Source organism: Berghia stephanieae, chromosome 13 (assembly GCF_034508935.2).
Source record: "Berghia stephanieae isolate SIO BIC M18660-M18661 chromosome 13, UCSD_Bste_1.3, whole genome shotgun sequence".
In the NCBI taxonomy this organism is placed as follows: Eukaryota; Metazoa; Mollusca; class Gastropoda; order Nudibranchia; family Aeolidiidae; genus Berghia; species Berghia stephanieae.
In genome coordinates, this window is record NC_088372.1 from 24,991,005 (window position 1) to 25,003,504 (window position 12,500).

The 12,500-nt window shown below is 37.0% G+C and overlaps 1 protein-coding gene across 2 annotated transcripts in view; it reads right to left on the reverse strand.

The window, feature by feature from the left end:
* Window positions 1–3,445, reverse strand: part of LOC144958511 (low-density lipoprotein receptor 1-like) — an 11,200-nt gene extending 7,755 nt beyond the window's left edge. Inside the window, exon 1 of one of the 2 annotated variants that reach the window (XM_078890529.1) lies at window positions 3,351–3,445. The gene's annotated coding sequence lies outside the window, so the exon portion shown is untranslated. The remainder of the gene's footprint in view (window positions 1–3,350) is intronic. The other variant, XM_078890530.1, reaches the window with a different exon arrangement.
* Window positions 3,446–12,500: the final 9,055 nt, after the last annotated feature.

Genomic DNA, 12,500 nt, shown 5'->3' on the forward strand with positions numbered 1-12,500 from the left:
TTTTGATAGGACGCTAGTCAATGGCAAAGTACTTTCCGCCAAATCCAACACTAACAGACTCAGCTAACTGAAGCAAAGAGAACAAGATCAATCGCTAGAACAGTCGAGATAAATTCTGACCCCCCTGTCCACCCAGCAGCAGCCTCTTATGGTTCACACTATTATGTTATGACGATCGACCCCATCAGCAAAGTCCGGTCCGCATTTGTGCACCGTCGCAAACCCGCCTGGTAGCATCGTCACAACACACCTTTTGACTAGATGCTCTGCCGTCTCCACAGCGTGGACATACTGGACAGGAAGTTAGACCCCACCGATGTAACGCACTTGCCGTTAGGCAGCTCCTCGACCGAAGCCGATTCGCAGCTACCCAGTGTCTCCTCTTGGGTCCGCAGGGTATAAATACGCGTGTCTTCATTGAGAACGCCAATCCATTGCGTCATCACAACACAAGACTTCACAAGAACGTTCCGGGACTGCTGGGTGGACAGGGGGGTCAGAAAAAATCTCGACTGCTCTAGTGATCGATCTTGTTCTCTTTGTGTCTGAAACGAGTGCTCTACTAACTGAGCTATCGGGATCCCCCCCCCCCCCCCCCCCAAGTCCTTCAAACAGACATCCAATGTTTTTTTTATAAAAACCACCCATGCTGCTCATACGGTGCCAATTTGTGTTTTATGTTATTGCACAATTAAAACATAAAGCTAAAAATTCCCTAAAGCCGAGTTTGAACACTGAATCTTTCGAGTCACAATAAATAAAAAAAGAACTTTTATATAGTGAAATATCCACTAAATGTGCTAAAAGCGCTTTACAGGGGTCACTGACCAACAGCAACACGTAAAATGTAGAACGAGACATGACGCCTGTTAGGTGATATTACAATCTTTGTTGGGTTTTTTTCCCGACAGAGACAGGGTCTGATAGATCGGGCGGAAAGTACTTTGATAAAAACTAGCCTCCAATGGGTAGCAGACAATTGCTATTATCAGTCTCTCGCTTTTGAAAACGGGATGAACTTCGGCTCTGTGGGCCTATGGAACTGAAGGACCATATATTTATTTTTTTATTTATTTTTTATGTATCGATTTATTTATTTATTTATTTATTTATTTATTTATTTATTTATTTATTTATTTATTATTTATTTATTTATGCATTTACTTATCTATTTATTAATTAATCTATCTATTATTTTATTCATTTTTAAAATTTCTTTATAATTTATTAAACTTTGTTACTTCAAAGTCCTTAACTCACTCAATCCTAGCGATTTTTGCTAGTTTTCAAATTGGAATAAATGTATAAAAAATGGGTACCTATGTACATAGATAGTTTTATTCAACTATCATTAACATGTAAAAATTAAAAATATTAGCTTTGTTACTACGCCTATAAATTGACTCGGAAAAATGTAATAAATAGGCATGGGGTAAAAGTAACCGGGTAAACTACGGATATAGTCGGTGCTAGGGTTGAATGAATTAAGATATATCTTTTTCAAAAATGCATTTCGCACACAGCAATGAATTTATTTTTATATATGTCTGACTATGAATTTCCCGACGTACACCGATTTGCAGGTCTGATAACCTAATTCCTGATGAGCTCATTGTAATGAAAATTTCAAAAAATGACACATATTGTTCATTACAACACTATTAAACTAGGCCCATAAGTGGATTTCAATGTCGGACCTTCATATACGTGCACGTCGGCTTTCCTTAACCTTTTAACTAAAAATAAATTATTTCAACGTAACACGTAGGACGGGACATGAGGCCTGTAAGACGATATTACACTTTTTTTTCGGACAGAAACAACGCTATAAACGACCAGGTACTCATTTTACACTGATTACAGTGAGAGAATATGAATAGAGAGCCTATTCAAAGGACTCAACTATACCACTTCTCGGGACTAGAACCGACGACCTTCCGATCCGACGGTGAGTGTCATACCACTAGACCACATAGCCATAAAAGAAGGCTTAATTCCTGCCAGACGTCAGCCGCAATGCAGCGCCACAAAGTGATCTAGGACGAGGTGATATGATTATGGCCACAAATTACGGTGGGAATTCGAACTTTATACCTTTTGACATTAAATCGAAGACCAGAGACTATGCCACAATGCTTAATATGTCTTTAGATAAAGAGTTTAGAATTCAACTTATAAATACCAAAAAGAAAAATGGAATAAAAATAAACATATAAATAATTATATATAATAATATATAATAAATAATAAATATTTTTAAAATAATTTAAAATTCCCTATAGGATGAATAAAATTCCCTTTATTCATCCCATAGGGCAATTAAGGTCTATTCCAAGGGAAGACTCGAATAACCCAGGTGCCAGCCGCAGTGCTGCGCCGCAAACTGAGCTAAGGCGTGGTGACTTCCTCAAGGCCACAGAACGCAGCGGGTATTCTAACTCGGTATGAAGCAAAAACCGTGCCGCTGAGCCTCGCTGCCCCGTTTTTTTTTTTTTAACTTGAGCTTTTAATAAGCGCAATATTCACTAAATGTACTCATGGGGCTTTACAAGGGCTCCCTGACAAATAACAACTTAACAAGTGGAACGAGACATCACGCCTATTAGGAGATGTTACAATGTTGTTTTTTTCCGACAAAGACAACGTTGTTAACTGTCAGGTATTCATTTTTTCACATGAGTACGGTGGGGGAAAGTGAGTAAAAAGTTTTTTTCAAAGAACTCAACTATGCGCTGAGCGAGGCTCGAACCCAGGACCTTCTGATCAGAAAGCGAGTGACATACCACAAGACCACATAGCCGCACATATAAGGCCTATATCTTATTTTATATGTCTACAAATGTATTTGATTAGTGATAGAGACTTTTGAAAAAGGTCTTTTAAGAAAATTTAGTCGGTACATCGTTAAGAAAAGCTAATATTTACTTTGTCATTATTTGATATAAAGGTGGCCCCGATTGCTCAGTTGGTAGATCACCATCTGAACACACAAAGACACCGAGTTCGATCCCGGGCGAAGTGCAATTTATTTTTCGTGACCGCCCTGTCTACCCAACAGTTATTGGGTAGCTGGGTCTGTAAGATTTTGTGGAAAATACTTTGCGATAGACTAGCGCCTTATCCAAACGGTAGCAAGGAATTGCTATTGTCTATTTCACGGACGAATGAACGTAAAGGCTACTTTATTATTATTTATATATTATATATATATATATATATATATATAATATATATATATATATATATATATATATATATATATATATAATTCTTGAAAGTAATCTGAATAGATTGTGTATAGAATAATATTAATCTTTAAGTCGGAAATAAACGGGCAACTTTCTACTTACTATTTTCTAGGTCGCTCGGTCTGTTTCTGGAAAAGAGAATCTTCGGAGCGGAACGCTCTTGTGAAGTCTTGTGTTGTGATGACGCAATGGATTGGCGTTCTCAATGAAGACACGCGTATTTATACCCTGTATCTAGGTCACTGCTAAATAGTGCCATGCTTAGCTCCGCCCACATCGGATGATTTCATTTTTTTTTCCAAAACAGCTTTCTTGTTTTGGTTTTGGATACGGTTCACTTCCTGCATGAGGAGATTACTGATTACAATACGCCAACTTATCGAATTTGAACATTGGTGGAGAAAATATATGGCATTGGTGTCGAAGTATTAGAGCAAGCTGATACTAAAAGGTTATTAATTCTTACAAGAAGAAAAAGACAAATGCAATTTTTAGGGCACCTAAATCGACATAAATGTATTGAACATCTTGCACTCACATGAAAGATAGAAGGTAAAAAGAGTAAAGGTAGACCAAGAAAAACATATTTGAACAGTTTGAACAGCTGGGTGACAAAGAAAGAGAAGAGTAATATTAGTTTTCTGAGGTTATCTGATCAGAGAGATGAATGGCGTACCATGATAACCTATGTCTGGCACAGACTTGGTACTTGAAGAAGAAGAAGAAGAAGAAGAAGAAGAAGAAGTAGAAGAAGAAGAAGAAGAAGAAGAAGAAGAAGAAGAAGAAGAAGGTGTCGAACGGCGTATACATAATATATGCAGGCCTGCCATCCGAACCCATTTATGGGCGTTTTTTTTTTTTTTTTTTATTTTGTTTTGTTTTTTGTTTGTTTGGTTGTTTGTTGTTTTTTTTTAGATTCCCATTACAACAATGAGCCTATAAGGAATTGGCCATCAGACCGGCAAATAAGTGTACGTCGGTGTAGGACATTTTCCTGGATAATTCAGCAACGTTAGAGCTCCCTGTAAGCTGCAATTTATTGAACGATGACATCTAAATAAATCGGATGGTCCTGGGTTCGAGCCTAGCTCGGCGCATAATTGAGTCCTTGGAGAAGGCTCTGTACTCACAGTCTCTCACCGTACTCATGTGTAAAAACAGCAATGTCTCTGTCCGAAAAGAATGTATTATCGCCAAACAGGTGTCATGTCCAGTCCTAAATGTTGAACGTTCCTGTTGGCCCATGTAAAGTGCTCTGACCACAGGTACAGGACTGATATCAATCCGGGGATAATTCGAGATTTCTTATCTGACCTCAAGGTCCATCCAGCAGTGGCTGGGTTGCTGTGTCTCTTAAATCTGGCTGAAAGTATTTAGCGATAGACCAGCGTCCTATCCTAAGAGTAGCAAGCAATTCCGGTGGTCCACTTCACACGATAAAAACCGGAATCAACTCCAAATGACTCTGAAGCTTAAATTCACCTTTTTCACATACTAAAAACTCACACATTGGCAGCACTCACAGAGGGCACCATCCTTTATAATTCTAACGTGAGAGCATTCCTTGGAGTGAATTGAAAATCACAATACAAGGCTTGACAACTTGACACTGACGAAACGATTTATTCTAAGTTTGTCCGGAAAATCTTTATCTTCACATATTGACTTGAGCTAAGCTTGACACTTTATATAGCGCAGTATCCACTAAACGTATTCAAAGCGCTTTACAAGGCCAACAGCAGCACTTAACATATAGGATATGACATGACGCATATCAGGCGATAGATAATACGTTTTTTTTCGGATAGCGAGAACGCTAATAACGGTCGGGTACTCATTTTACACATGAGTACGGTGAGATATTGTGATAAATGAGCCTTTTCCAAGGACTCAACTATGCGCCGAGTGGGCTTGAACCTAGGACCTTCCAATCCATAAGCGAGTGTCACACCACAAGGCCACATAACAATACATTCACAAATTCATCAATATGGATGGCCCGTCCATCGCTTGTTAAAAATAAATATCGAAATAGAGATTTAGCAATAGTGGCATGAAGGCAGAGTCAAACGGTCGTTTTTTTTGTGTGTGTTGAAAACGAATTCTTTCTAAATTAATTTATGATTGGAGTATTTTGTGGCGAACATCGCAAAACAAGAAATAAAAAAAAAATTGAACATATAAAAATTCGGAGTTTTACTCTAGATACAGGTAGAAAACGCAAAAGGTAACATTATAGATGACCAATTTTCCCTTGTCTTTGCATCGTACCCGGAAGGTACGGAGTTCGATCACCCGCCGCTGTGTTGTGTGGCCTTGAGCAAGTCACCTCGCGCTAGCTCAATTTGCGGCGCTGCCCTGCTGCTGATGCTTGTGTTATTCCAGTCTTCCCTTGGAATCAACCTTAGAGAAAAAAAATTCCTATATGGGATGAATAAAGGGAATTTTACTTTATTATTTTATTTTTTTTTATTATTTTTCAAAAGCCTTAAAATTCTGCACTCGGCCATCAAAACTACTTTTCAATAAATTTTAATGTTTACAGATGCTCATGAAGTTCTTAAATTGGAGCCCAAATTTATTTTCGTATTTCTACGAATATGTCCTAGAAGTTGGCAGGTCTTGGAATATATTTTTTCGATCATTTGATGACGACAACGTTTCCGAGCCACAATATAAAATTGGTGATTTGTCAGAGCAGGCTATTTGTGTTGTCTTTATTGTGAGACCACCTCGACCATCCGGGCTATCGTACGATCTTGGAGTGAAAAGATTTGACACCAGTTGAACCGCATTTGCCACCTTGGCGTTTTTGTGGCTAACGTTTTAATCTATGTTCGTTTCGTTGCTGCTGCTGCTGCTACTACTACTACTACTACTACTACTACTACTACCACTACTACTACTACTACTACTACTACTACTACTACTACTACTACTACTACTACTAGTATTATTATTACTACTACTAGTACTACTACTACTACTACTACTACTACTACTACTACTACTACTACTACTACTACAACTACTAGTGCTACTACTAGTACTGCTACTACTACTTCTACTGCTACTTCTGCTACTACTACTACTACTACTACTACTACTACTACTACTACTACTACAACTACTACTACTACTACTACTACTACTACTACTACTACTACTACTACTACTACTACTACCACTACAACTACTACTACTACTACTACTACTACTACTACTACTACTACTACTTCTACTACTACTACTACTACTACTACTACTACTACTACTACTACTACTACTACTACTACTTTAGCAGTATCAATTGCATTATTATTATTGACCAATAATCTAAAAACGATATCATACCATTATAAAGCTTACTCTGGTAATAGAACTTCAAGAGTACGATATAAAATACGATGTATGGTTCGTTTTTAAAAGTAATGCTATTATTTATGCATTTTTCTTTCACTACGATCTCCGTTCTCATCCTTTTTTCTCCTCCTCCCCTCTTCCTCCCCCCCCCCCCCCCCCCTCCCCTCCCTCCTCCTCCGCCTCCTCTTTTTCTGCTCCCCTCCTTTACCACCTAAAAACTCAGATTCCTCCTCCTCCTCCTCCTCCTCCTCCTCCTCCTCCTCCTCCTCCTCCTCCTCCTCCTCCTCCTCCTGGTTATTCCCTTTTTTATCTCCTCGGCCTGCTTCTCATCATTCTCTTCCTCTCCTCTTTCTTCCTACTGTTCCCCTCCTTCGTCCTCCTCTTCCTCCTCCTCCTCTTCCTTCTCCTAGACTAGCGTCCTATCCAAAGGATAGTAGGCAAGTTTCACGTTATAGAAACCGGGATACACTCCGGCTCTGAAGGAGTACTTTACTTTTCAATACAAATAAATACATTTTACTGATTACAAACAAAACTTTCTGGCATGGGAGAAAACGTCATAATGTAAACAATAACAAAGAAAACCTCCAGGTTCCTATGATTAACAGATCATGTGCCAGTGTCTGAAGAAAAAAAAATACATTTTTTCAAATGTTGGCAACAAGACTCGCCCATCAATAAAGATCAATCAATTAAAATGGCCCTCTTCGTCTCAAAAATTAACCAAACCTGCACCTTCCATCAAGATTTCCTGAAAGCGTCAGGTTTAAGAGTTTTTGATTAGATATGGGAGATTTTAATCGATCGATATTTCAAATAATTGTTTTTATGGCCAATGTTTTTTTTACAAAAAGTGTGTTGTCGTTTTAGCTCAACAAATTAATCGTAATTGAAGGGGTGGTTGAGGCCAGATTCATCTGGTTTGGGCTGATATGAACTTGGTCTGGTTCGAGCTTGTCGGCTTTCAAGTTGAACCGGAAATTCAGACCTGGCGAATTATGAGAAAACAGATCTTTTATGTGACCGACCGTCTCAGAACGGTGTTTTGTAGAAACTTTAAAAGAGTGAAAAATGATAAAGTATAACTTATCATGGGAAATAAGGGGGCAGCGTGGCTCAGCGGTATGGTCCTTGCATGGTACCCAAAAAGGTAACGAGTTCGACTACCCGATTCGTTGTGTGGCCTTGAGCAAGTCACCTCGCCTTCGCTCACTTTGCGGCGCTCCACACTCAAACCAGCAATGAGATTAAAAAAAAAAGTGAGCTTTCATATAGCGCAATAAACAAGGAGCTCCTGACCAACAGCAACATGTAACATGTAGAAAGAGACATGACGCCTGTTAGGCGATATCATAAGGGTTTTTTTCCGACAGACAACGTTATTTAACGGCCAGGTACGTATTTTACACCTGAGTACGGTGAGATGATTTGAGTAAAGAGCCTTTTCCAAGGACTCAACTAATCACTTTCGGTACTCGAACCCAGGACCTTCCGATCCGAAGGCGAGTGTCATACCACAAGAACACATAGCCGCACGATACAAGTTATACTCCATTTTAATTAACTTTATTTGCTTCCCACGTTCATTCGTTTATTGTTGTGCTGACGAAGGGTTTGTATCCGAAGCGCCCATTGCCTGTATTGTGCCCTTCCGAAGCCTCTCCATTATCACTCTTTCCATAGCATTTTCACGATCCCAGGTTTCCAGCAGCCCCCACCGCTTTCTCCATTCAAATTTTGTTGGACACAAGAAATAATAATAATAATAATAATAATAATAATAATAATAATAATAATAATAATAATAATAATAATAATAAATGGCTTTATAGATAGTATGCGCTTGACTAAGAAACTCACAACATTGCCATCCGGAAGTATAACGGACCAACACACAAATTTATGTGTAACCTTGAACGTTTATAGTCTGTTTAGTGAGAATAAATCATAAACGCGGATGGCAAAAAACAATAACAAAGGCCAGCTTGACGTCAACTACGATCTTTCTAACTCTAAGCGCTTTACAGTGATATATACATTTTACAGTAAGACAAGTGTTGAAGGAGAAGTGATACGAATTCAATTTAACAACAAGAAAATATGATAATAGTATTCCAACTCATGACGTAAAAAGATAAAACTTAAAGCGAGATTTGAAAGTTGTCAACGAATCTGGGCATCTCACGTGTGATGGGAGAGAGTTCCAAAAAAAAAAGGGGGGGGGGGAGGGCTAAAATTGAAAAGATTGTTCACCTATTTTACGCAAGGTCTTAGGTTTGACAAGGATGGATTGGTCATTGCTTGACCTCAAGTTTCTATTGGGGACATACATTTTTAGAATGTCTTTAACTCTCTCCTTACCAAATATAGGAAAATCCTCACATTCGTTACAATACAACCAACCTTATTCTTATTCAAATTTATTTTGCACATCGTGAAATTTAAAGAAAATGAACAGTGTGTTGTAGAGCATGTTATGTTAAAGAAATGATTTCTGACAAGAATTTTACTCCTATTAGCCCTCTCTATGTCAGAGTGATAAAATATATTTTTGTGTTAGTTGGGTGTGAAGTTTTGGGGAAAATCTGAAAATAACTGGAAAGGAGAGGGTTAATATAGATAGTTCGAAGTTGACGTCACTCAGGTCTTTGGTTTTTTGTTGTTGTTTTTTTTTTTTTTGTTTGTTTTTTTGTTTTTTTTTTTGTTTTTTTTTTTGTTTTTTGTTGTTGTTTTTGTTTTTGTTTCTTTGTTGATTTTTTTTTTTTTTTTTTTTTTTTTTTTTTTTTTGCCATCTGCGCTTATGAGTAATTCTCACTTAACTGTATTAACCAGATTATAAACGTTCATGGGTGCACACATTTATGTGTGTTGGTCCATTATACTTCCGGATGGCAATGTTGTGAGCTTCTTAGTCAAGCGCACACCATCTATAGGAAGGACTGTTAGTGCTCTCAATGGCATCAGTCTTGGAAGTATTGTATTCGTATTGAATATGACGATGTTCTCATTGAATTGCTGGTGAGGAGAAGGGGAAGGTTAAAGTTAGCAGAAATGTCAGACTCACATCACGATCAGGTTAATAAAATATTAAATGCTTTGCGAATAGGCAAAATACTCACAACATCCGCCAGTCGGATACGTCGCGGCAACCCACAAAGCTAGCTGTGTGTCACTCTGAGCGTTAATTGTCCGATTTTGTTTCATTTATTGAGAAATAATTATTTTTTTTTTCAAAATGGCTGTCTAAATACGATAAGAAAGAACTGAGTGACGTTAATTGCTTTCCTTCTTTCCAAATTAAGTCTAAATAAAACATAAACAATTTACGTAAATTTCATATTTGTGACCCAACGGCTCAAAACGGTATGATGTCGGGATGACTTGGATAAGTCTGAATATAGAATCAAAATACAAAAGAAATGCACAATTATTGAGTTTTTGGAAAGTAAGAAATCAAATCTATTCTCCATGATAACGACTAGAAATTAACTATTGACTTAGTTATGTGGTCTAGTGGTACGACACTCGCTTTCGGATCGGAAGGTCCTGGGTTCGAGCCTCGCTCGGCGCGTAGCTGTGTCCTTTGAAACGGCTCTTTACTCACATTCTCTCACCGTACTCGGGTGTAAAATTAAATCCTGGCCGTTAAGAACGTTGTCTCTGTCCGAAAACAAAAATTAGTATCGCCTAACAGGGGTCATGTTACGTCCTACATGTTAAATGTTTCTGTTTTTCAGGGACCTCTTGTAAAGCGATTTGACCACGTCTAGACGTTTAGTGGAAATCGCGCTATATAAAAGCTCAAATTTTTTTTTCTTTTTTAAAAAAAATAAATTAGCATATTTAACTTTGTCAAGTCCCAGGTTTGAGAGATTTTGCCAAGATGAAGGTCATATATATCGATTAGTATTCGAAGGACAAGTTTCTGGCCCAAATTTTAAATACGTGTTTTTATTTGTTTGTTTGTTTTTGTTTTTTTTTGTTTTGTTTTTTTTTTGTTGTTTTTTTTTTGTTTTTGTTTTTGTTTTTTTGTTGTTTTTTTTGTTTTTGTTTTTGTTTTTGTTTTTTTTTTGTGGGTTTTTTTTCTTATGTTTTGGGTTTTCTTTTGTTTTGTTTTTTATGTTTGATTTTTTTTTCTTTTCCCGTGTACGGCAGTAGTGATGTCCTCAAATGACCTTCAACTTGGGTGGGGGGGGGGGGATTACAAAAGACGTATTACAAAGACCAGCAAAACCACCTGAGGACATCTTAAGTCAACAAAGAAAATGTTCAAAATTCAAGAGATTGGATTTCATGCGGGAGCCAATGACCTTTCTCCGTGTCTTAGGAGGTCATTTATACATGGCCTTGACATTCGTTTTCTTCTTAATATTATTATCATTACTCTTAGTTTTTTTTGTTTTTTTTTTTGGTTTATATATATATATATATATATATATATATATATATATATATATATATATATATATATATATATTAAAAAGATTATGTTACACATTCAGTGCGATTATTGTGACTCGCTATATGATTTCGGTATTATTTGAGAATGTAATCCTTTAGGCCCACAGAGGTGGATATGATCCTAGTTTCTATAGCGTGAAACAGACAATAGCAATTGCTTGCTACCCTTCTGATGGGACGCTAGTACTTTACGCCAGATCTAACAGACCCAGCAAACCAATCACTGCTGGGTGGACGGACAGGGAGATCAGAAAAAAAACTGGACTGCAAGTGAATGAGATGACTGCAGGAAATTCAGTGGCAAGTTCAAATGATCAGACAATGAACATTTGTTTTAAAATTTTGATGTAAAAAAGATATATCTTAAAATGAGCATTTATATAGCGCAATATCAACTCAAAATGCGCAAAGTGATTTACAGGTGATCCCAGCAACACTTACCATGTAAGACGAGACATGACGCCTGTTCGGCAATATTACATTTTTTTTGTCCAACAGAGACCACCTGTTAACGACCAGGTACTCATTTTACACCTGAGTACGATGTGAGAATGTAAGTAAATAGCCTTTTCCAACGACTCAACTATGTACCACTCACAGCGAGACTCGAACTCGGGACCTTCCGATCTGAAGTTGTGCGTCATACCACAAGACACATAGCCGCAAAAGTTTAAGAAATAAACTCCTTTTCTTCAACGTTTTATAATCAAATCAACTTTATTTGGGTTATAATTTATAAACACACTTTTTTAAATTTAAGGATTTCCACGAAGTAGTCAAGTGATAATCTTTAATCAAATCACGTTTCTTTGGGTTAGAAACACATTTATTTTTAAATTAAGGATTTTCACGAAGTTGTCATGTAATAATCTTTAATCAAATCACGTTTATTTGGGTTATAAACACACTTTTTGTTTGTTGTTGTTTTCTTTTTGTTTTGTTTTTTTGTTTTTTTTTTTTTTTGTTGTTTTTTTGTTTGTTTTTTTTTTTTTTGCACGGCTTGCGGCCGCAAAATTATGGATAATTTTTCTGATTTGGATTGCAATCGCAAAATCTGCACGTTTTTCAGAATTTTGACATATTCTTTGATTTTTTTTTTTTAATTGCGAAATTTGCGTTCCCCGCGGTGATGAAGAAGTTTGAGCCAGGCAACCCTGAAAGCTTTGAGTTTTCTTTATCATAAAAATTTAATTGACAGAAATTTTTTATTGTAATTTTGTTTTCCCAACTGTGTGCCTAGATATTTCCAAATCTGCGTGATTTCTGGCAAAATTATTTACCATTTTTTTGTCCCGTAATTTTACATAATTTTGTCTTTGAAATTGCGTAATTCCGCGGGGATATTTTATTAAATAGGTTGCATGTATTTGTTGTTTTGTGGGATATAGAATATTAGAAACCTGCATTTTTTTTTTTTTTTTTTTTTTT